General features: G+C 41.1%; 1 pseudogene; it reads right to left on the bottom strand.

The window, feature by feature from the left end:
* LOC104657293 overlaps positions 1 to 26,429 on the bottom strand; it is a 164,213-nt pseudogene that overhangs the window by 16,245 nt on the left and 121,539 nt on the right.

Here is a 26,429-nt window from a genome sequence, read left to right on the forward strand (position 1 = left end):
AATCTGACGACTTAGTAGACGTCTAATATCTAAAGTCAGACACAAGGCTTTCCTGCATTCCTTGTATTGCCCTCCTCCACTTGGCAATATATACACACACACCCATCCAAAATCTTTAGCAAAAACCTCATATGCAAATAACATTTGGTGGCCCCACCATTTAGTCATCACACGGGCCAGGCTGCTCAGACATGTTTGAATCCCACTTGTGGCTCAAACCAAAGCCTCTGCCCCATTATTCAGCTAGAGCAATAAGATTAACACCTGTGAACAGGATGGGAAACATCACACACCGGGACCTGTGGTGGGGTAGGGGGAGTGGGGAGGGATAACATTAGGAGATACACCTAATGTAAATGACAAGTTAATGGGTGCGGTACACCAACATGGCACATGTTGTAACAAACCTGCACATTGTGAACATTACCCTAGAACTTAAAGTGTAAAAATAAATAAATAAATAAATAAATAAGAAAACAAAAGATTAACATCTGTGAAAAGATAAGTACACAATCCAACATGGAACATAATCAAATGCTACACAGATGACATGTACTGCCAGTGCAATGGGATTCTGGGCCAGGAAAGGTCCCTACAGGCACGTGTTAAGAAAGACTGCACATGAGGATAGAGGTGTACTGAATCCGGAAGCAAGAGCAGGATTTTGATAGGAGGGATCCTGCTTTCATTTATCCTACTTGAGACATATTTAGCACATACATCCTTATAGAGTTCATTTAATGAGTTTTCTAATTTCCTGTTTTTACAGGAAACTGAAATACTGCCTCCCCCTTTTTTTTCCTCTGGCACTAGAAAGAGAAGTGTTTCAGTTCCAATTCCATGCCTTAATGTATTGAAATTATTCAGCCCAGAGATGAGGGTGTTTTATACCGAAAGAGAAGCAGTGGAGACAGTAAGAAGTTACTGGATTTTACTGTTTGCTGATGAATGGGATGTGGATGTGGAGAAAGAAAGGAGGTGAGAATGATTGTCAGATTTTTGTCCCAATCAACTGGAAGGATGACGTTCCCATGGACTGAGGTAAGGAAGGCTGCAGGCTCAAGATGTTATTGGAGAGGATTGGAAGCTCAGTTTTGCACATTATAAGTTTGGTATAGAAACCAAGATACCTTGTAGCCAGTGAGATGTATGAGTCTAAAGGGCAGAGGAAAGTTATGAGGGGGAGATACAAATTGAAGTCGTTGGCACAGACATGACCGTTAAAATCATGGCACTTAAGCAGAGCACCTTGAAAATAGGAGATGGAGAGGAGGCAACACCCCAGGCCTAGGGGTGCCCCAACATCCCCAGTCATCATTTATGTTTTTCAGATCCATGGGTTTCCCTTCCCTGCACCCCATCTCCAGGCCCTGGAGACCAGGGCGCCAGGGTCACTGGCTCTGGTACCTCAGCCAGGCACTGCTGCCATCTGCTGGGCACTGGTGGGGCTTCTCCTGTGTGCGGCTACTCGGGGTACCACAGTGCTGCGTTTTGCAGAGCTAGGGTAGTCCTAGACACTTGAGATCCCAGAGATGGGTAGAATAGAGGTTACGTGTATGTGGACACACAGGAATTTACCAAAGCACTGTAGCTTGCGCCCCCAAATTTAACAACTGAAAACTCCAAATTCTCCCTCCTGGAGCTACCTACCACCCAACCAACTTCTGCAAGACTCAAATTCCATTCAAACACCACGCCCACCTTAGAATTGTCCCTTCCCTGACTCCATCGGCCATGCTTATCTGTTTGAACTTCTATTCCCTTGGAATAAATTCTCCCCTGGGAGGTTTCTTCATCCTTCATTCAAATAGACATTTGGCAAGTCTAGCACATCAGCTTGCCAGACATACCTAGATATATATCAGCTCTAGCAGTGGGGCTTTTAGGCGTTTACAGGGCCCTAAATTCAGACATTTTCTGTTTCCTATAAGAACATCTCATATGTTAGTTACTCTGAAGTTCACTGGTGCAGAATGCCATACATCTCATTTGTAATAATGTTTAAAAAGATGGTATCTTCTGGTGTGGGGGGTTTCTTTTCTGAAACCTTTTTAATCATTAGCTTCAAGGGAAAATAACTTCATTTGGCACCAGCAAAGGCAAGGCACTTGCATACGGGTTGGTAGACATTTGATATTTAGCTGGTATATAGGTGAAAGTATACAGAAGTCTATGATACTTAAACGTGTTTGGAAATATGACTATTAAGATCACAATTCGGCCGGGCACGGTGGCTCACGCCTGTAATCCCGGCACTTTAGGAGGCCGAGGCGGGCGATCGCGAGGTAAGGAGATCGAGACTTCCCTGGCTAACACGGTGAAACCCCGTCTCTACTAAAAATACAAAAAATTAGCCAGGTGTGGTTGCGGGCACCTGTAGTCCTAGCTACTTGTGGGGCTGAGGCAGGAGAATGGCGTGAACCCGGGAGGCGGAGCTTGCAGTGAGCTGAGATCAGGCCACTGCACTCCAGCCTGGGCGACAGAGCGAGACTCCATCTCAAAAAAAAAAAAAAAAAAAAAAGGTCACAATTCATTTTATTAATTTTTTTCTTATGGTCATACTTTCTTTAAATTTGAGGTTTCAAAGTATTTTTTAAATATTGATATTTTATTATTATTGTTTTAGAGCTTGTTGCTCAAGCTGGAGTGTAGTGTCATGATTACAGCTCACTGCAGTCTTAATTCCTGGCCTTAGTGATCCTCCTGCCTTGGTCTCCCAGAGTGCTGGGATGGGTTTCAAAGTCCTTAAAAATTATATTAGCATTAGGAATCTATGCATGCTATAACAAGTATTTATTTTTGAGCTTGGGCAGGACCCACGTGGTTTTGCCCATGTACCTATTTTGGTATTTTGCTGGTTATACCACTTCTCCTCCTATATTGTATGAAGATCTGCAGAGACAGGTTGAGAGTCTGTGGGTAAGCCCCAGTACTGCTGGTTGGTGTTTATTCCAACTGATTGGATGTCCTCTTTGAGGATGTCCTCAAAGAGGACATTTATGTAAATAAATTTTGAGTACTACTCCTGATTTTAGATACAGTTGTTAACCCATAATGTGGTAGCTTACATTTTAGAGAATGATTTTACAGACTTATCACATTGGAAAATTGTAACAACTCTCTGAGGTAGATGAGGAAAATACAATATTCATTACTTTCTTTTTTTTTTTTTTATTGAGAAGGAGTCTCATTCTTCTGTTGCCCAGACTGGAGTGCAGTGGTGTGATCTTGGCTCACTGCAACCTTTGCCTTCTGGGTTCAAGCGATTCTCCTGTCTCAGCCTCCTGAGTAGCCAGGATTACAGGCACCCACCACCATCCCTGGCTAATTTTTGTACTTTTAGTAGAGACGGGGTTTCACCATGTTGACCAGGCTGGTCTTGACCTCCTGACTTCAAGTGATCCTCCTGCCTTGGCCTCCCAAAGTGCTGGGATTACAGGCATGAGCCACCACGCCTGGCCAACTTTCTTTGAAAGATAAGAAAACTCCAGGTGGCAAAGATCACACTCATTATACAATGAGAAGCATCAACATCTTCTTCAGGACTCAGGGCCTCTGAGCCCCGGGAAAGTGCTCTCTCAAGTAGGCAATCTTCCCTTTTCTTTTTCATTTCTTTTTTTTTTTTTTTTTTTTTTTTTGAGATGGAGTTTCGCTCTTGTTGCCCTGGCTGGAGTGCAATGGTGTAATTTCGGCTCACCACAACCTCTGCCTCCCAGGTTCAAGCAGTTCTCCTGCCTCAGCCTCCCGAGTAGCTGGGATTGCAGGCATGTAGCACCACGCTGGCTAATTTTTGTATTTTTAGTAGAGACGGGGTTTCTCCATGTTGGCCAGGCTGGTCTCGAACTCATGACCTCAAGTGATCCACCCACCTTGGCCTTTTGCTCTTTGGGTCATTATCTAAATGGACTTTAGTTTCTCTTTACAGCTGTTATAGAGAAGGAAAAGTAGAAACATTTGCTAATGCATATTTTTCACTATGTTTTTAAGTGACATTTCCTTCTCATTTTGGTGTGTTTGGGAGAAAATGCATCATCTAAATGGAAAAATGAGGATGTAAATTTATAGGGCTGATGCATAGGAGAGAGGTGGGGGTGTCTTGTGGGTGATGACAGGTGTGTGAGGGATGTGAAGTTGCGAGCAGGTGTGTGAGAGAGTGTGATGGAGCACAGTCATGTCAGGCTGAGTAACATTTCCTCTCCACAGGGTAATTTACTAGGGGACCCTTGACACAGCAGGAAATGTGGAGTAGATAGTGTAAGAACAGCTGGAACACCTGGAGCAACTTTATACTTGAAGGGAATTATGGATTCAACATCTTCATCGTCATTTAGTTTGCTACCTGGTATTGTTAGTTATCTTTCTTTGCATATGTTATTTTTTTTTCTAATTGCATGCCAAGCTTTCAGATGGAAGGAATGGTGTTTTGCCTCAATACATCCCTGCAATATCTGGCACAGTAAAAGGAACAGTGTATGTGTTTAGGACTCATTGTTAGTTGATTGATTCCTGCTGTTCTCAGTGGTCAGGGAGACATATAGCTTATTGCCCCACAAGCTGTAGTTAAAAACAAACAAACAAAATCCATGAGTCCCAGTAAGGGAAATCTGTTAATAGTCACTGCTTTCTTCAACTCTTAAGGGGTCCAAACATAGTAATGCTGTCATTTGGGTTTGCAGAGAGATTTCTTTAGGTAAAAGCTTTAGGTAAAAAAAAAAAAAAAACAAACGTTCTGGAAAGTCTGGTCAGAATAGCCTATCTCAAGAAAGTTTTGTTTGCTTAATCATAATAGTTCTGTCAGCCTAATCACTTCCCTTCTAATGATTTCCCTGTGGTTCATTTCACCCCAGATTTTCATAATGATCATCTGCTGGCAGTAGAAACTCAGCAGCAGAAAGCATACAATGTAAGCTACACACAGGTCAAGACTTGGAGCACACAATGCTTATGATAATCACAAAAATGACCTCAAATTATTCTCCTCCATCTTCCATACCCCTTTGCAATTTACTTCATAGCTCCTCTCATCACATTTGGAGTCTCTTTCTCCACTCCTTAAGTCCAGGCTGTACTTGATTTTGCCATTGGGGCATGAATTAATGTGACTCTAGTAAGGACTCGAAAAATGCTTTTTTGTTGAGACTTTGCTCTTTTGCTGCTTTCCAAGACTGTTATGTGAGTAAACCCAGGCTAGCTGACCACATGAGAGCCAGGTGGCCCAGTTGCCTCTGTTGTCCCAGCTAATAACTAGTCAAGTCCCAGAAGCAAAGCTACCTTAGCTGACTGACAGCTGACTTTAGCCATATAAGTGAGTCCAACTGAGACTAGCAGAACAATCACCCAGCTGAGCCCAGCCCAACTTGCCACTCTGTCAGATTTTGAGCTAAATAAATGGTTCATGTTTTAAGCTACTAAGTTTTGTGGGGGCTATACAGTAAACAGTCCTCAGTCCTCAATAAAATTTATTGAATAGAAAATTTAAATGAATGAATAAATGATTAAATAAATGAAATAGGTGGTGATTTTATTCAATCTTCCCATTCCACAAATAAGGAAATGAAAGTCAAAGTAGTTAAATAAGTTGGCTCATATGAGGCAGCAAGTTTGTGGAGAGACAAGTATAAACTATTATAATTTCCTTTTAAAATAATGTTGTGTCTCCCTAATGATATTATAAGCTCCTTGACAGCAGGAAACACGTTTCTATTTCTTTACATCATCAGGGTCTACAAAAAAGTATTCCATGCATTTCTGATTTACAAATTACTGTTTTAATATATAGTATATGGCCACAGCCCGTGGTCAAAAGGCAGAACAGCTTTAGTGAAAAGCGAATCTCTTTCTCACCTCTTTCACCCAGCTATCCAATTCTCTTCTTCAGAGGCATTCACTGCCAAACTTTTTGTTTGCTTGTTTGTTTTGTTTTATGTCCTTTCAGAAGTCTGTCGTATGTATGTTATAGTTGATGGTGAGTAGAACTCAGGGCTTGTTTCCAAAAATCTGGGAAAGGAGAATATGGGACAATAAACAATGCCCAGTCCGATGCCTTCCCTCTCAGCCATCTGCTATACCATCTATGAAACCACACCGTTTTTTGGAGACAAAGTTGCAATAAAAAATAATCAGGGCTGATCAAAATAATCAGAGTAAGTGATATCTTCTGGGTTATTGTGGTCTATATCCTAGCAAAATGAAAAAACAAAAACAGAAACAAAAACAATGTGAAGATATAAGGGATTCTCTAGATGTTGGCCAAGAGCCATATCCTTAAATGTTTTGTCTGGATCAGAAACAATGGAAATATGTCTCCAAAGGCTCAGAGGGATTGCTTTGCTATCCTGTAGGGATAATTGTGCATAGACAACATTGACATTCTGGGGCTGGACTGAGGGAAGACACAACAAAGGAGAAGGGGAAGAATGTGAGATGAAGTTGGGGTGCAGTTAAGAAGGATCGGGGTTTCCAGTAGTTTAAAATGTGGTAGATAAATTAAGAGGATGAAGTTTTAGAAACGGGTGTGGCTGTCGCAGAAAGCAGGCTATGTTATACCATGGAAATACAATACATTTCTGTAAAGCAGGGAGCTAAGAGTTAGATTGCTGAAAGGGACAGAAAGAGGGAGGACTTGTATAGAATGTAAAGGTGACAAGTGAACACCATGTGTGCAAAGTTTTTTGGCTACTATGGGAGAGTGAAAGATGAGATAGAACAGAGGAAGAGAGAAGAAAGCATTAAAATAAGCCTTTTAAAAAGTGTTTTTAAGATAGGAAAGTTCAGAACATGTTTTAAAATGGAAAGAACTTCTCCTCCACCACCCAAGGAAAGGGCCAAAGCAAGAAAAATTATGGGAAAGAAGTCTTGGATAAAGTGGACACACTCAGTTCTCTTAGTAATATCCTACATATAACCTAATTTTTTTCAAAGTGCTTCAAGTACTTTATCTCCTAAGTATTTCTTCTTATAAATAGACTTACTGGCTATACAAATTTATAGTTATTTTTCTCTGTCAAGAAAACCAAATATTTTTACAATGCATTTTAGCTTTTTATAAGAATTAAAAACCTGAAGTTTTATTTTCTCTTATTTCCTCCCTTTCTCCCTTTCCCTAAATTCATTATCTTTTTATAGTCACCTCTTCTCCATGTTTCTATGCTTCAGCATTTTGCCAGAGATGATGAAATATCACCACCCCCCTCACTCTGTGATTTTCTTTCAACTTGTTCTATACTAAAATGTTGTTCTGTTTCCCCAGAGTTTTTACTGTCAAAATTTTATAGCTCACCTCTTTTCTATAAGTTTACTTGAGGCAGATGCTTGTCTCTTGCATCAGGGTGATGTTAATTTTTACCAGCCCTCTGAGGGACGTGATACATACAACATTCCCACAGCAGCCTTTCATTATGATATTCACCACGTAGGACAAGTTGACTTGTCTCTTAGTGGAGTGCTTTTTCTACCACTGCAATGTCTTAATTTTGTGTGGTGAGGGTTTTTTAGATCCTAGTGTGTGCTAGGGGTTTCAGATAAACTGAATTTCCTTCTGCAGAAAGAATTTCTTTTCTGGTTCACAAAACTAAATTTCTTTCTGTGGGTGTCTATTGAAGATAAGTTTTTTCTCAACATCTAGTCTCATTCTAGTCTGTGTCTGTTGTCTTGCATTAAGGTATGTCTTCTCCTTGGAGCCTAAACAAAGGCATGGCTCCCCAAATTTTCCCAAACAGAATTATATTCTAGGACAGAATCATAATATCCATCAGATGCTACATTCTGGAAATTTCCTGTGCCTGAGAAGTCAGGGATATGGGTGGTTTGTTTTCAGTACTCCCAGTATCTTTTTCAGTATTATCTTGTGTCTCATTTCTCTTCACCAAGTACTTTTGCTAGTTAAAGTTTTGCTATGATGGTTATGGGAAGGTATTAGTAACTTTAGGAAGAAGGCAGTACTTGATCTGATTCTTAGATGATGACCTCTTAGACCCCAGGGATCCCAAAGGGGAGATATGTTTGGGTAGGGGAAGGATCATCCTGACATTCTCCAGCCCACCCAGTAACCTGCTGCTGACTCTGCATGCTGGTAAGACAGCCCAGCCCCCATGGTAATTATCAGTGCTTATACCAAGGTTCAAGGCTGCCTTTTTGCCAGTGCCTCTGCTTAATAATCACTTCTGTCTACGTTCTTCATGATCTCACAGCTCCACCACACTCTGCTGCGCTGGCCACCTGCATATCAAGGTTGCACTTCTCTGTACGTCCTGTCTCTGGCAACTGTGATGTTCAACTTCCCTGAAGTGGAAGAAGAGGGAAGAAGAAAAACCTCCTCTTTGTTGAGAATTCATTCCAGCACAATTACCCGGCAGGGAGCCTGCCTTCTAGGTTCCCTCCCACGCACTGCTGGAAGCTTCCAGCATCATATCTCTGCAGCTCTAACCCTGTGTCTGCTTTGATAAGAGCTATGGTGTAATCAGCGCAGCCGCAGTTCTCTAGCTCTGATTCCCCCTTGTGGCTTCTGCATTCCTGTTGATAATTAAAGAAAGCGTTCTTGCCATGATGCAGGCTATATAAAATAAGTTAATAAGTAATAAAGCAACTGGCCTTAAGCCAGGAACTTGCTGCTGCTGGTATCGGTCCCATCCTGTGGTACAGTTATTGATGGGGAAGGAAGCTTGGCTCTCAGACACAGTCTTTTGGATCGGATAGCTGAAAGAGTAAGCTTGGCTTGGCATGTCACTAAAAATGCAAGGGCCGTAAAGAACATTCTGTGAGAGAGTTTATGGGTCCTTGGCCTTTGAATGAAACGGATCACTGACCCTCCTTCCTATGTTCCCACCTCATCTTCTCTCAAGTCCCAGATTACTTAACTCTTTTTGCCATTTTTGTCACTGCACAGCTCACTCCTATTTTATTAAGTTTAAAATAAATGCAGCAGGGACTAGATCTCCAAGTTTTATGTGTACTCAACCCTCAATTTCATATCTTCCTTTTCAAGATTGCACCCTGATACATTAAAGATGAGTGCCTCGAGGGCCGTTTATTTTGAGATTACTGTGTGCTCACTTATTGTATTAGAGTTCTGTGAGACAGAATTAATAGGATAGCTAGACGGATGGATGGATAGACAGATGGACAGATAGATAGGTAGTAGATGGATGGATGGATGGATGGATCAATGGATGGATATATGAGGGAATCTATTACAGAAATTGGCTCAAATGATTATGGAGCCTGAGAAGTCCCATTACAGGTCATCTGTGAGCTGCAGAATCAGGGAAGCCAGGAGCATGGCTCAGGCCAAGTCCGAAGGCCTGACAATCAGGGGAGCCAGTGGTGCAGCTCTCAGGCCAAGGCCAAAGGCCTGAGAACATGGGGCCACTGGTGTAAGCCTTGGAGTCTGAAGGCTGGAGAACTTGTTGTTCTGAGGTCTAAGGGCAGAAGAAGGGAATCCCAGCTCTAGAAAAGAAAGAGTAAATTAGTTTTTCCTTTGCTCTTTGTTCTATCAGGGCCCTCAGCCAATTCGATGGCACTGCCCCACGCTGGGTGAGGGTGGATATTCCTTACTCAGTCCACTGATTCAAATGCCAGTCTCTTCTGGAAGCATCCTCACAGACATAGCTAGAAATAATGCTTTAGCAGTGATCTGGGCATCCCTTAATGCAATCAAGTTGACACCTAAAATTTATCATCACACCCATGGTCTCTTGAAGTAGCCGTGGGTTGTTTCTCTGTTCCTGGAGGCCTTGTAGAAGCTTCCCCGTAATGAGGTTTCGGCTCCACCACAGCCCAGGAAACTTCCTGGGAAGTGTTTGGGCCTGGAGGAGAGTGGGGTGGTGGTGAGCCTGTTTTGATTAGTAACAGATGTCTTGCTTGCATTTGGTCTGCCTTCAGTACAAAAAGAGAGAAGAGCTGAGACCATTGTTCAGGTGATTTGGGTCAAAAAAAAAAAAAAAAACAAAAACCAAAAAACAAAAAAAACCCTGTACTCAATTTCCCTCAAAGAAGAAAGTGATATTTGATTGTGAATGAACCAAGATGTCTGTTTCCATGAATGAGGGTAACTGATGCTCAGGACACACATTTGCTTTTACTGGCTGCCCATATTGTCCTTGGACATGGAAAAGGTACAACTCTACAGAGGGCTGGGAGGGTAGTTTCAGGAGCACCTGCAGCAACAACCCCTCAAAGCCCTGCAGCCTTCCAAACCCACTGGCATTTAAGTACAGCATTAGCAAAATAAGCTCTTCCACACGTAACTGCTACTTCTGACTCTGAGGTTTATTCTGGAATTATCTACGGCTCATCCCTACTTTCGGTTATTGACTGTAAGATTTGGGTTTCATACATTACTCTCTAAACATCCCTTGGTACTGAGTTCATGGTGACATTCAAAACAGTCACTAACACTCTTTCCCTCCTGAATACTGATGTGTCATCTTCCACTTGCTTCACACATACTGTCCCAGAGTTGTTCTTGGTTGATTCACACTTCCTCCTAGGTTTCTTACCCTAGGTTGGCTCCTGACTCTAGCTCCTCTTTAAATTATTTACTGTGAAACTTGACTGCCTGGCAGGTGATGAAACAATTGCCACCATCTATTTGCTGACTCATCCTGAGATCCAAAGATATAATTATGACAACTACTGTTCGAATTAATCAACCATATTTCTACAACCAGGGCTGCCACAATGCACAACTACAGGGCCACCACTCACATAGTATGCAAGCGGAACAGTGCCTCTTAGCGCTGTGCTATGTGAGGGTCCTGGTGTATAGCAGGACCATGTATAGCAGCAGTTCCTTTAGCCCCAACATGCAACACTAGACTGTAGATGAATCTGGAACCTCTGACATATTTAGTGATCACAGGAATGTTAAGATCAGACTTGCTAGAGCGAACTGATTTATTACTGCCTTCTGTGTCTACACTCTAGGTGTACGTGAAAAAGCCATATTGTGGCTGGTCATGCACAATATTAGAAAAATAGAAAGTGCGTTATATGCACTTATGTTACATTCTGCCACATCACCCAACACTCTTACGCGTCTTTATCCCTAGCTTTTTCCACCATTCTTCTCAATCTGGAATATTCCCTACTATTCAGAGTCTTTGTTCTATTTGGAGGTAGTCAATCCCCTTCCAAACACACACTGAATCCTTTGCCCCTCCTCTTTTTGCCCCAAACACATTTCTAGGAAGGCTTATCTTGGATTTCTTTGCTGATGGGATTTGGCAATTTTGATAGTGGTTATAATTTTTCATGTAACCTCTATAATTCTTTAATTGTTGGAAGGCTAGGAGAGATGGGTTATTTTATCATCAGGAGGATCAGGAGTTGGATTAAGCTATAAACTATCCTTCCTGTGTAAATATATAGCGATATGACTTCAGTGACTACTTTATCTCCCTTTATTTATATACTATTATAAGAGGATTGAACTATATAATTCCAGCTATATGACTGATTAAACAGCATGTTCCATATGGTATATTAGTACTTTTTGAGCACCTACTGTATGCAAAGTTTATTGTAGCAAACAAGTGAGACTGAATTTGATGTTATATCAAGGGAGATAAATATTTCACAATTGATTATGCAATGATTATGATTCTTTTAAAGTACCTTGAAAGAGAGGTATAATAGGCAGTGAGAGCTGATAAAAGGAAAGCTAGCTGTCCTTGGGGGCCAGGGAAGACTTCCTTGAGCTAGAGTTGAGATTTGAATAGAGAATAAGAATTATTCAAAAAGGTGAAGTGATGATAATGAAGGAACTGGGGAGTGGAAGTCATCTGGCAGTAAATGTCCCAGGTAGAGCCTAAGGCATGTGAAGATTCTGAAGCAGGAAGAAAAATGCCAAATTTAAAGAGCTAAAAGATGGCCAAAATGACAGGAACAGAGAGAGCTTGGGGAAGTGTAATATAGATGTCAGCAGAGGTTGGATCACACGTGGCTGTCTGGATCATGTAAAGGATATTGTCACAAGTTAGGTTTCCCAAGAAGCAGACTCAAGACATAAATAAGCAGCATGCAGGGAGTAAAAGAGTGAAGCAAGTGGGACTGGAAAGAGAGATCAGTTGACTTATGGTATAGTCTCAAGAAATGTGTCAGTTCATTCTGTAGAGAGCTGGGAGGGCTTCTCAGAATTACCAAAATTTAGGTGAGGGGGCTGGGTCTTTATGCTTTCTCAATGACCAGTTGACCAGTAGCCAGTTGAGAAGTGCAGTGGGGAAGGGTGTGCTTTCTTAATTTAGTGGCTTTCTTTGTCTGAGGACAAGTCCAGGGGAGGGATTCAGCTGACAGTTGTCAGCTGTTATACTCTCAGCATCTGAAGGGAAGGATCTTGGCGTACACCATGGTATCCATTATTGATATTATTCTAAGTCTGATGAGAAACTAGTGGAAGGTTTTCAGCCTGGGAGTAATACAATATTTGTGTTTGAGAAGATGACATTGACTTTTGCATGGAGAATGGATTGCAAGGCTGATCAGATTGGCTCTGGAGAGACCAGTTAGGAGAGTATGGCAGTAACTCAAGTATCAGATAACAATAGGTTGCACTGGATGGTGGCAGAGGAGATGGATTGTTATTTGAGTAACAACAGACCAGGTATGAAAAATAGAACCTGACAATGGACTGGCTGGAGAGATTGAAGGATAAAGAAAGTCAGGTATAAGCATAGAGTTACTGACTTTCAGCATGGAGTAGATGGTGGGGCCATTTGCAGAGTTACACAGCTGAGAAAGAGAGTAGATCTTGAGTTCAATTTAGGCAAGTTGAATTTGAGTTGCTTGTGAGACATTAAAACAGGGAAGGCAGCTGGATGTATAATTATAGAGCTTAGGAAGATGTCTGGACTGTAGATGTAAATTTTAGAGCTGTCATGGTATTTGAGGCCATGGGCATAGATAATAAGATGGCTTAGAAGAGAGCACGGAATAAGATGAGAACCCCAGAATGAGCTTAGAGGAGCTCCTGCATTTCAAATGGAAGATAAGCCCCTAACTAAAATAGACAAGGCATAACCAGAGGGGAAGGAAGAATGCCAGGAGAGTGTAACATCAGGAAAAACAAGAAAGGTGTAATGAGGAAGAGTTTCCAATGCTGCTCCTGTAGCAGGTAGGACTATAGCCATGTTTTAGGTACTTTTTATATTCTAATAAAATGCTATAGTTTAAATATAATGAAAATGTGTATTAAAAACGTTGTTTCAGTGTTTTTTATATTCCTTTTGAGGCAAAAACTACTTTATCCAAGTTTCTGAATCTGTGGTCATGCAGCAGAATCCTAATTAAAGAAGTATTTTACCTTGGTGTGAGGGAAGAAATATGTTTTTCTGTCATATTGCACAGAAAAATAATGGTTGAGTGTCTACTGAGTGCCTACTATGTCCTAACACGCTGCTAAATGCTGCTGAATGCATGAATTCCAAGACAAGGTCTTTGCTCTCAAAAAGCTCAAAACCTAATTGATGAAATAAGACCTGCTACTTCATTAGATCTGTCTTAGTACCAAGAAAAATGGTGCTACTGGCCAGCAAATGATAGCAAAATCTATGGGTTGGGGAGATCAGAAAAGGCTTAGGTGAAGACATTGAAGTTTGAGCTTCACTGTAAATGTGAGGTAGGATCTGGATGGTAGGGAAGAAACTTTAGGTGAAGGTCAAGACTCAAGGATGGGTGGAGATGGTGGAATATACAGGATACATTTAAGGGATGTTAGTAAGTGAGCAGTATACAAATTGAGTGGCACTTGGATGCCATTTGAAATAACTGTCATATTCTAAATTCTCACCTACTTTTGAGGCCTTTAAATATCCTGAGATGTGGTTTGTAATATCTCTTGCGATTCTGAAATTTTCTGATGAAATTTTTTTTATTTGCTTTTCTTTTGAATTTTAATTGGTGTGTGCTTTGCTATGTGTTTTTAAAGCTCAGATTGGCTAACTTTGACAATTAAGCCCGGAGGAGCTTTCCTCTGAAATGCAATCCAGTTCACTCCCACATTGTCCTTCCTTCTTTCATCCTTACCCCACCCAGATAGATCATAGCACGTACTTTTACTAATGGATTATAGATAACACGTTTGGTAATGGTTTAGAATCTGGAATGAGCAGTTTTTTGAAGCATCTAAAGCTTTCACTTATACTCTATTCATATTCATTTAGAATCGATAGACTAAAAAAGGAAAAATATAATCAGCCTATATATGTTGAAATAGTTAGCAGACACAGCACCACAGCATTTTGTGTGATAATTGAACATATTTAGTAAGTGTCAGATTGCTATCTGGCTCTTTTCCAAACATAAGATACTGAATATCATTTTACAGGTTTATAATCTTCAAACCTAAACTGCTAGAAGCTTATTTATTTATTTATTTATTTATTTATTTATTTATTTATTTTGTGGCTACTACAGTCGTAACCCTTTGAAAACTGAACAACTCCAGAGAGCACCACTGATATTATGCTCAATGTAAATGTCCTTTTATTCTTCTCCTATTGCATAGCACCCAGCCTGTACCACATGTCTTAACTGCTTGCACACAATGTAGCAGGGAGAGGTGACACCTAGGCCATGACCTTCTGGTAGAACAGCTAGTTTCCCCATAGCCACAGGATGAGGTGATAGTCCTAATAGTTAACCCTATATAGCATGGACACAAACCCATCTTTACCTACTCCAGCACTTGCTTGATAGTTTGATTGAATAAAGAATTCTAGATTGAAACTGATTTTCCCTAAACATTTTGAAGACTGTGTTCCATTTTATTCTAGCATGCAGTATTGCTGTTTAAAAGGCTGATGTATTTTAACTATCGATTTTTTTTTTTGGTATATAATCAATTTTAATCCTTTGAATAGTTTTGGCATCTTCTCTTTGTCCCTGATGCTATCAAACTTTCTGCATCTATTCGGAGTATCTTGGGAGGAAAATTTTCTGACACATTAAGTGTCTGCAAATGTCTTTATTTTAGTTTCTCATTTGATATTTTGTCGGGATATATAATTCTAGCTAAAAAGTAATTTTCTATTAGATTTTTGAAGGAATTGGTTTATTGACTCAGAACTTTCAGAGTTGCCATTAAAAAGACCATTGCCATTCTGATTTCTATCTCTTGATGTGAATTGTATTTTCTCTTGGAAAGCGTGTCTGTTCTTTTTATCCTGGGAGTTCTGAAATTTCATAATGGTATGCCAAGGTGTGAATTAAAAAATATTTATTATGTTGAACCCATGGTTAGACCATTTCAATCTGGAAACTCTGTAGTTTTGGGAAATCTTTTGTATTACTAATACATTAGTTCTTCTTTTTGGGTATCGAATTCTTTGGATATTGAATATACTGGTTTGATTCTCCAAAGTTTATAGTATTTTAATTTCTGTTTTTTCCATCTCTGACTTTTGTTTTACTCTTCAGAATATTTTATCATCTCTTCCAGCTTCCTTACATTGAGTGTTTTATTTGTGTTATGTTTTTAATTCCCAAGAATTTTTTTTTTGTTCTTAGAATGTTCTTTTTAAAAATAGCATCATGTTCTGTTTTCTTATCTCCATAAGCACATAAGCACATCAATGATAACTGATTTTTTTTTTTTCCTGCTTCTTCTCGAATGGTCTGTTTGCTTCAGGACCTTTTATTCTGTTTGTTTTGGTTTCTGTTTTTCATTTTTCAGGCTTTCCTCAAATATCTGATGATCTATGGCAGTATTTAATATTTGAGAGTGAAATTCCGAAAAGTCCTTTTGCATAAGGCCTGTTGACTGGCAGGTTCACTGCGGATGGCAGTTGAGGCTGTTTCACTGGGCTGGTCAGTTTATCCAGAAAGGAGTCTTGCAATCTTCTTCTGAGGACTTATAGGCCTGACTGTTTTTATTTCAGGAGTTAGACAGAGGACAGGTCCGTGAGGTGCCCTGCTCAGGATGTATAAACTTTCCCATACCCCCTGTGCAGAACTCCGATCCTCATGGTGCCCAGCATTCCCGTAAGCCATGCCAGCTGGACTCCTTAGGAAACACCCAGTCTTCTCTTTGGTGGTGGGGAAGGAGAAATATATTTTCCTATTTTCTTTGTCTTTGTCGATGTAGACCTTTAAAAGAAATCTCTTTATCTAGTTTTTAATAGTCATTTGAGAGACATGGAAAGTTGACTTTTGTTTTTAATCTCCCATATTTACCCTATGGTCAGTGGAGTTCGCTTCAGAGGCCAGTGACCTTGGCCCCATCATGCATTCACAAGGCCGTGGTGTGAAGTCTCAGACTTTCCTATGACTGTGGCCACAGTGAACACGATTGGAAGATGAGGGTCCCTGACACTATCTCTACTCTCTGTGCATAGTCTGCCTTTAGGTGTGGTAGTTTCTTACCCTTCATCATTCTCAAGGGCCCTTCTCATGGCCACCAAAGTGGCACCTTACTAGGGTTCTGTTTGGATTGCAGAGCAAACAAAACCTACAGTCTACTGGGCAGGTCACAGTGTGTGAGTTCACCACGTCTGTGGTCTCCTGGATGACTCTGCCTGCCACCGACGAAACCTTCAGTCCAGCCAGCCCTGACTTTGTGCCCTATCCCTGTTATCCATATCACCTACAAGGCAGCCTCTCCAGTTGCCTATCTCCCCATCTCCTACTCTTCTTTTCCCCAGGCTTTCTTCTATATAACTCTTCCTACTGCTGCTTCTTACTCAGCATCCTTCATATAAATACATTTTTTCTTTATCTTTAGTCTCTTTACAGAATTCTTTCTAATACTTTAACTTTGCTTAAATTGACTACATTTTTTAAACTCTTGAACTCCCTTTGCAATACTACATAATTCTTTGGACTCTTTTTTGAATTTGAAATTCATTTAATTATGTTTGTATGGTATGTGATGAAGTGCTTTGAAATAAAATGCTTTGCTCATGTCAGCATACTATTAAAGTTCATATTATAAATGTCATTATAAAATAAACTTTCCATTTGATTCTCAAACCCAGAAAGGGAAAAGTTGAAATTTGTATATAAAATTTTATTCATTAATACACATACATATTTTAATATTTATCATAGGTGTATTTTTATTTTTCCCATTCACAAAATGAGACATACTCTTTAATTTATAGTAAATTAATCCATAATGATAAGCCAAATTTTTTAACAAACTGCTACAGAAATGGCAAATTTTAAAATACATATTTTTGAGAACATATTGAAATGTAATTCAATGTTACCCCATCAAGAAAGCACTTGTGGCTTGATGATTGGGATTACTTCACTTTTCATTTAAAATGAAACCTAGCTCCTCTCCTAAGGATGCTATCTCCTAATAGCTCTCTTGAGTAGAGACAGTTGCTCCCCTATCTCACAGGAGATGAATATGCCATCAACAATCTCTCCTTTGCCTTTCCTGATCTAACCATTATAATTGGCCAGGCCATTGTTATATCAGGCACTCTTCTTCATTAGTTGAGGGCATGACCACCTGGATCACGGATTATTTCCATATTCAACAGAGTCTGGCCATGATGGATGAGTTGTCTTCCTGGCTTTGGAAGGGATTGTGGTATTCTGTATGTTGGACAATACTAACATGAACCAGCTGTGCATCCCCTCTGAAATAATAAACTCCAAGAATCATTCTCTACCTACAACTTTCCATGTCTGTAGACCTTCTTCTTGTCCCAGATACCCTGGGCTTAGATCTCACTCTGGTCTCTCATTTCCTTTCTTTCTCCAGTCCACGAGTCTCCTCTATAGCTTGACTTCTTCTCCATCTAGTCGAGAACTCCATTGCATTATTTAGCTATCATTTTTCCCCACCACTGTCCAAATTTTATTAGTAATAACAGAAATCACATTTACTAAGTGTATTCTAGATATTAGATATGCTACTAACCACTTTATGTGAATAATCATACTTGATTCTAAAAGCAAACTCTATGGTTAGATGCTATTATTATCTCCAGTTTACAAATGAAGAAACTATAACCGAGGATGATTAGATACTTTCCCTCAAGTGATGTATTTGGAAAGAGGTACACTGAGGTTCTGTGTAGCTCCAGAACACATACTCCTTTAAACCATTCTGTTAGCACCTCAATAGCCTCATTTTACCTGTCCTGCAGTTGCTGCTTTGAAAGACTTTTGTCATCTACTTTCCTACTCTTTTTATTTTATCTATTTATTTATTTATTTTTTGAGATGGAGTTTCGCTCTTGTTACCCAGGCTGGAGTGCAATGGTGTGATCTTGGCTCACTGCATCCTTCACCTCTGGGTTCAAGCGATTATCCTGCCTCAGCCTCCTGAATGACTTGGATTACAGGCATGCGTCACCACGCCTGGCTAATTTTGTATTATTTTAGTAGAGATAGGGTTTCTCCGTGTTGGTCAGGCTGGTCTCGAACTCCTGATCTCAGGTGATCTGCCTGCCTTGGCCTCCCAAAATGTTGGGATTACAGGCATGCGTGAGCCACTGCGCCTACCCTTACTTTCCTATTCTTACATCAAGGTTTTTTTTTTGAGACAGAGTTTCACTCTTGTTGCCCAGGCTGAAGTGCAATGGCACAGTCTTGACTCACTGCAACCTCTGCCTCCTGGGTTCAAGTGATTCTCCTGCCTCAGCCTCCCAAGTAGTGGGGATTACAGGTGCCCACAACCACTCCTGGCTAATTTTTGTATTTTTAGTAGAGACGGGGGTTTTGCCATGTTGGCCAGGCTGGTTTCGAACTCCTGACCTCAGGTGATCCACCTGCCTTAGCCTCCCAAAGCTCTGAGATTACAGGTATGAGCCACAGTGCCCGGCCTTACATCAAGGATTCCAAGAGCTGCTAAAGGGAAATTGTCAGTGCTAGGTGGATTGGTGTCACTACAGAATCATCATCTCCAGAATCACTTGAGCTTTTCCTTGAATCCAATTTACATAATTATTTCCCTTTCTTCAGTGGCTATTCAAACCTTTCAGCACAACAATCCTTGGGTCCTCTACCTCACTCCTTTCTCAGTCACTCTTAGCAAATGACTTTGACTCCTACCTCACTGGGAAAATTATGATTATCAGGTGTAAATTGCCTTAAGTTTTTGCCTGCACACTGACAAATGGACTTACCTGTGTAATCACATTGGTTTTTTTCCCTGCAGTCCAAGAAGATGACTTCTCTGTTCGAGACTAATTCTTGCTCCTGAACTCTGCACGCCCCCTCTCTCATCTAGCCAAATACAAGGATCGCATTACGTATTTCTTTCTCTTTCTTCTGTACTTTCTCTCTCTTCCTCTCCACTGGCTCCTTCCCCTCACTCTGGTCCCTATTCTCCGTTAGCAGACTTGAGATATGCGTTAGCTGGAGTCCTACCAGGAAGCAGGTGGTACTCTCACAATATTTTGAGGGAATGTTAATAAAGAGAGTATTTGCAAAGCTATAAATAGGCTGTAGGTAAACTACAAGCACAGTAGGCATGCAGGGGTAAGGGGTACGGCAAGGAAGTGGTTACTGGAACCCAGGAAAGAGTTATGTGTGTGGGATCAACTTGAAAGGAGTTGGCCAAGGCACAGAGCTAGTCTGAGCTGACTCTGCAAGAAGGTTGCTGAGAAATAAATACCTGAACCTCATTCCTCTCCTTCCAGTTTCCTGCCATAGCTCTCCCATTGGCTTGAAGAAGTCAAGTCAAACATAACCAGAAGCCAGAAGACAAAATATTTCTTGACATGATTATAGCCCGTAAATATCAGCCTCTTAGGGCACAAAGCAGGTTGAAGGATAGATAGGAGATCAAGAGGGACAAATTATTGTCCAGAATCATTGTTTTATCTGGAAAATCTTCACTTGAATTTTCACTGGAATGCTAATTTTAAAGACAAATGTCATTTTAAAATTCTCAATTGTCACCATTTTGTTTCTAGATGGTGGAATAAATGTCAAACAAAATACATCATTGAGAACAGGTCCTGCTTTCTATGATTCTTTGTTCCATCATTGTAAGTGGCCACTTACTATGTCTTGAGTATAGTCAGTGCCAAGTAAGTGATTGATTGAATTTGCTTTAGCCTCACTACACACCATTCTCTATTTGCTTGTATTTCTGTTGCCTGGTAACTTTCAAAGGCTTCATTCTATAAAAAAAACAAAGGTGAGAGAAAAAGCAAAACCAAAAATACTCAGGATTTTTTCTTCCTAGTATCACAAAGTAAAATACACAGCAAAACATGGAGTGCTGTTACACATTGGGGAGAAAGATTAATTTGAAAAGTAAGGAAGCAGGTTTCCCCACCATGCTTGACTTTGGCTATGCCGTGGTCCATCATGGCCAAAGGGAAGCTACAGGGCCAGGGCAGGAAAGGGAAACTCCCCGTTCAGACCTGGTGGGCCCCAGACCTGCACACACACACTGCAAGGAAGAGCAATGGGCCCTGTTATTGGTGGCCAGCAGCAATTGCTCTTTCATTAGAGCTTTTTCTAGGTGTTCTCCATTTATCTAGCATGTACCTTGGCTAGGATATTCCAGAAATGGATATACCTTTGGCTTTCCTAGGAAAGTGATGTGGAAGAGGGTGGGTGTTGGCTACTAGACTTGGTCAAAGAGTGCCCTGGCTTTCTTGGAAGCCTTGAAACCTGCTGTCTCCCTTGGGTCTGTCTGAAAGTTTGCATAAGCTGTCTTATATTAATTAAGGCTAGAGTGTATCACCATCAATTATTTTGTCATCATTATGTCCTGAAATGGTGAAATGTTGCCTCATGGGCATAAAAATCATGTATGGGGTTAAACGGATGGTTATGGCCTGGGGAGAGGATGGCATGCATATCTGTTTTATCTTGGAGTCAGACAGAATCTTAAGAAAACTTCTTTGTCTCCTAAGAAAAATTTAAATCATTGTGTTTGCTTTTCAACCTCCATTTTTTTCTTTCCAATTTTCAATTTCCCTTTATAATTGCACTTGAAAATGTCTCTTACCATCAGGCAGGAAATAGGACAGGCACGTATCTGATCACCATTGTTTGATACCTAGACATCTATCCTGATCTATAAGCCAGGTAACTGGGCAATGATTCCATAGCTAAGTTGGTTGTAAAGGGAATTCCTACAGAAGTTTTTCACTGCTGTAAGAAATTATTCCTACCCTTTGGTTATATGCTGCCAAATGAAGAGTGGAGCTGGAGCCAGATTAAATATACACTGATTGGAAACTGGGAAAAGGCTGGTGTACTTCTCAATAGGCCTGCTCATTTCCATTTAACTAAAAACTTGCTATTGCATATGCATTTGAATTAAAATAAGATCATTTCAAATGAGGCTTTTATTCCCTCTCATTACTTTTTAGTCATCTTCTCTACATGTATGTAGAGAAAAATTTCACAAATATTTACTGAAAGCCTTTTAAGTGCCAGGTATTGTTTTAGATTCTGAGATTACAAGAAGCAACAGGCAAAGCCCTTGACTCACCAAGCTTACATGTGAGTGGGGCAGACATGTATGCAAGGGAGTACATGGGTGACAGCAGGTCTGTGAAGAAAGGTGAAGCTGTGTGAGGGGAAGCAGGTTGCATTTTAGCCAGGGTAGTCAGGGAAGGCCTTTCCGATGAGAATCCTTTTAGTGGAGATCTGAAAGCTGTGAGGAAGTATACCAAGAGACTACGTGACAATCTATGCATGCAGCGTGCATCTGGCTACCCAGTTACAGTAAGTGATAGACAGGTGCATGTCTAGGTGACATACTTTCTCTCTAAAGCATATTGCTATATTTTGCTGAGTTTGTGCTTTTCTGTATGTCTGATTACCTGGATGACCATTCAGATGGCCAGATGATGGTGCAAATATATTTATAGGATTTATTGGATCATACTCCAGAGGGTCAGGAATGATCTGAAGCAGGGACCAGGGACTGAGAGGCTTCTGCCACCAAGGAATAGGAGAACATTCCTTCCTGGGCCTGAGTTGGAGTGCCTGAAGGGCCGCAGAGGTCAAGTTTCATGGGTCGGTTGTGCTTATGGTTTTCTTAGAAGCGGGAGTTGCTTTACATAGGAGCATTGGAATTGCTACCCAGGCCTGTGAGCTCTTCAGTGAGTCCTGTACATGTCTGGTTGGTGATCTGTGTTGGCTCTGAGAGACACACTCAACAATAGAGGTGGGGAGGTGCAACCTGATCTGGAGGCGTCAGTAGACAACATTGACTAGTGCAGAGGTTTTTGAAGAGGAGAGTGAGAAGAAGTATTAGAAATGCAGGTTGACTTGCGAAGGCCCTTAAAAAAAGTCCTTTAAGCAAGTCTTTGTAGATGCACAGGCCTTAGTTACCTCATCTCTAAAATGTGGATAATAAAGCATTTCATGGGGTGAGAATTAGATGACATAATGCATATAAAATGTTTACAGTTACGTTGGACACATATTAAGTGCTTAATAAAGAATAACGGCTGCTTTGATAATGAGCATGGTGTTTAAGGATAACTGATGTGGTGATAGTGTGTAGGATCAGTTGGAGGAGGGATATAGTGGGACAGGGAGTCCAGTTACATGGTGGCTTTAACAATCAAGGCACAAGAGTAGTGGTGATGAGGCTGGGAGAGAAGGGGCTCACGAGGAATCACAGGAAGGAAGTTAGGAGGATGTGGAGACTGCCTGCAAATCTACCATATTAAGGAGATGGAGAGCCAAAGATAACTGGGATTTGGGCTGGGCAGTGGAGAGAGTGATGGGCTGTTCAAAGTGTGAAAGTGGCATTGGCTAGGATTGTTAAATAACAATACACAGAGGAGGGTGGGCTGGGAGACAGCCCCTGGCTGGAACAGGAATTACACTGGAGGAAGGACTGAGGAGAGTCAAGTAAAAGTTGCAGGATGGAAACAGACCAGAACAGAGGAGAATTGCACAGTGGCAAGACCTGTTGATCAGAAAGGAAACAGTACCAAAAATGAGCTGCCTTGTCAGCTCTGTAGAGTCCAAGTATTCAACCAGGCTGGTTTCTCCTTCCCTCCCCCTTTCCCTTCTTTCCTTCCCTTACTTTCCTCCCTTTCTTCTTTCCATTCTTTCTTCCTTCCCTTTTTCCCTCCTTCTCCCTTTCTTCCTTCCTTCCTGCCCTCTCTCCCTTCCTCTTTCCCACTCTTCCTTTCTTCCTTAAAGAGTGAGCTAGATCCTATGACCGATACTAGATGTATAAGGAAAATAAATAACACCTTTGCTCTGAAGAAGTTCACTATTGCAAGTGAGTTACAGAAAAGCCTGGGTGCAAATGTGAGGGGTAGGTTCAGTGAATAAGGCCCAGCTATTTTTGGATCAAGAGAAATAATTAGAGATTTTTTTTTTCCTTCTTCTTCTTGTAGATCTTTACACAAGTGATATGGTTTGGCTGTGTCCCCACCCAAATCTCACCTTGAATTGTAATAATCCCCACCTGTTAAGGGCAGGACCAGATGGAGACAATTGAGTCATGGGGGTGATTTCCCTCATATTGTTCTCATGGTAGTGAATAACTCTCACGAGATCTGATGGTTTTATAAATGGGAGTTCCCCTGCACAAACTCACTTGCCTGCTGCCATGTAAGGTGTGTCTTTGCTCCTCCTCCTCCTTCGCTTTCTGCCATGATTGTGAGGCCTTCCCAACCATGTGAAATTGTAAGTCAATTAAATCTCTTCTCTTTATAAATTACTCAGTCTTTGATATGTCTTTATTAGCAACATGAGAACGGACCAATACAACAGGTAAGGAGATGTAGGTACATTGATTTACTTTTTATTCTACAGATGATATGAGTATATTTTGCTCCAGGCCTGCTTGTTAAGGTAAGAAATATGTAGCCTCTGATTGATTTTGATTTTCATTTCAGGAGTGCTGGGTTAACTAAGTTTGAAATGATCGTGATATAGTATGGAATTGTGTACATTTCTTGCTTGTTGAATTAAGTCACCCCAGCTTACTTAGTCTTTTCTGATGATGACCCATGAGGCTCCTTGCTCTCGGAGGGTGGTTGCTAGGCCTGCAGTAGCAGGACCACCTCGGAATTGGTGAGGAAGGCTAATTCTCAGCCCTCATCCCCAGACCTGCTAAATCAGAAGTTCTGGGCTGGGGCCCAGGGATGTTTGTTTTTACACATAGTCCTCATGATTCTGAGACAGGCTAAAGCTTACAAATTATTGCTTTATGTTCCTAGCATGGAGTCTTGCATTTAGTGCATAGCCAATACACATCTGTTGAATCCAATTAGTAATATTGAAGCCTCTTTTCCCCATCTACCCAAGAGATGATAATAGGCTCCCAAGGTGAAATACACTGTCAAGTTCTCTTCAAAAGCTAGAGAAGCACTGACTTCTTGTCCTTTTCTTACTTGGCCTGATTTTCCTCTTTTCATTCATCTCAACAGTTGTCATACGGAACTTGCCATTCTGTGTGAGGCTCAGGTTCGAGTCTGGGATGACAGCGTCCTGTGCTTATGATGCGATAGCAAAGGGCCATGATGAAAGGGAGTCATGAAGAGCAATCTTTTAGTGACTGCCTCAGTTTCTAGGTTTTATACAGAGTCAGAGAAAGATCAGCCTTTCTTAGTTTATCCTCACTTCTCGGGCATATAACAGCCTTCAATCCTGTTGATTAATGCCGCCTTCTTGGAACTTCTCTCTTCGCTTCCAACCTGACCTCTGCTATATGTCCTTTGCAAGCTGCTTCTCCTGTTCCTGACTCCTCCATGTAGATCTCTCTCACACTCACCCACTCTCTGTTCTCTCTGCTTTGGCAATTTCAACCACTTCTCTGGTTTCAACTAGTATTTCCGGGGGGAACTGATTCCAAACATGAAGGTCAGCACAGGCCTTACAGTGTCTGTGAGTACCACATTTCCTTCCTTTCCGCCCTCCCTCCCTTCCCCTTTCCATTCTTCCTTTCCGCCCTCCCTCCCTTCCCCTTTCCATTCTTCCTTTCCGCCCTCCCTCCCTTCCCCTTTCCATTCTTCCTTTCTTCCTTAAAGAGTGGGCTGGATCCTATGCCTGATACCAGATGTATAAAGTGAAATAAGTGACACCTTTGCTCTTAAGTTCACTATTAAAAGTGAATTAGAGCCTGTAATCCCAGCACTTTGGGAGGCCGAGGTGGGCAGATCATCTGAGGTCAGGTGTTGGAAACCAGCCTGGCCAACATGGCAAAACTCCATCTCTATTAAAAATACAAAAATCAGCCAGGTGTGGTGGCGGGCACCTGTAATTCTAGCTACTCGGGGAGGCTGAGGCAGGAGAATTCACTTGAACCCAGGAGGCAGAGGTTGCAGGTTGCAATAAGCCAAGATCATGCCACTGCACTTCAGCCTGGGCAACAGAGTGAGACTCTGTCTCAAAAAACAACAACAATAACAACAACAAAAAAAAACCAAAAGAGAATTAGAGAAAAAGCTAACTGTCCCCCAGACCTTCTGCCTGGACATGCTGTTGGTACCTTCAACTTACCCTGCCCTAACCAAACTCCTCAATTTCTTACCATCATCCTACTTCCTTCCAACCTCCCTGTTTCTGCTCAGGGTACCATTATCTTCCTAGTCACACCTGAAATTGTAGAACTTTTTTTTTTTTTTTTTTAATGGGCAGGGTCAAGGAGAGGGCAGGATTAAGCAGGTGTAAGCCACTGAGGATTCTTCCCAGGTGGTTCTCTCTCAGGTACAGCCCTCTGTTTGCTCGCCCCCTCCTCCTTTCTAGTTTAGCCTCTCACCTAGGCTGTTGCAAGAGGTTCCTAACTGTTTTTCTCTCTGTGTGAGAGACAGGAGATTGCGAGAGATTGCCCTTAGCTTTTCCTTTCTCATTTGAACATCCCCCACTCATTATTAAATACGTGGAGAAAATAATTTTGCTCTGCAGTTGTGTAATAAAGCTCTTTGTGGCAGCTTGTTCAGCGTGGGCTTGAGAGCATAAACAAATGGAGGTCATTTTGCCTTCTGGGGGATTATTTTTAATATCCAAGATTTTTCAGTGCCTGCTCATTTCCCCTGCTTCTTACTTCAGAAGCTGCTCACAGCTAAATCCATTGATGGCTTCCACAAAACCTAAATCCCACAAGAGAATGTGTAATTTATTAATAAGAGACCTTCAGATCATCTATCAAAACACAGGTACTCATGTTTTAGACACATTCTTACCTGGCTTTGCATACCACGTAGAAACAGCAAATTAGATTTCTAAAAGGAGAGAGGAGTGCTAATAATGCTAGCATTTACTGACATTACAGGGTGACCTTTCAGAATGAGCAGAGGAAAGGAAGGAGAGTAATCAATTATCTTTTAAGTATTTTATATTCATTGTTCTACAAATCCCAACAACTCTCATATACCAGATGAGGAAACTGGAACTTAGAGATGTTTAATGACTCACTCAAGGTCATATTTCTGCAAGAACTAGAGATTCTAACTTGAGCCTTTTTAATTCCCAAAGCTAATTTTCTCTTGATTACGCCAGCATTTCCCAAAATGACTCCATGGAACAAGACTTCTTTGGAA

The sequence above is a fragment of the Rhinopithecus roxellana genome, chromosome 9 (genome assembly GCF_007565055.1).
Source record: "Rhinopithecus roxellana isolate Shanxi Qingling chromosome 9, ASM756505v1, whole genome shotgun sequence".
Lineage (NCBI taxonomy): Eukaryota > Metazoa > Chordata > Mammalia > Primates > Cercopithecidae > Rhinopithecus > Rhinopithecus roxellana.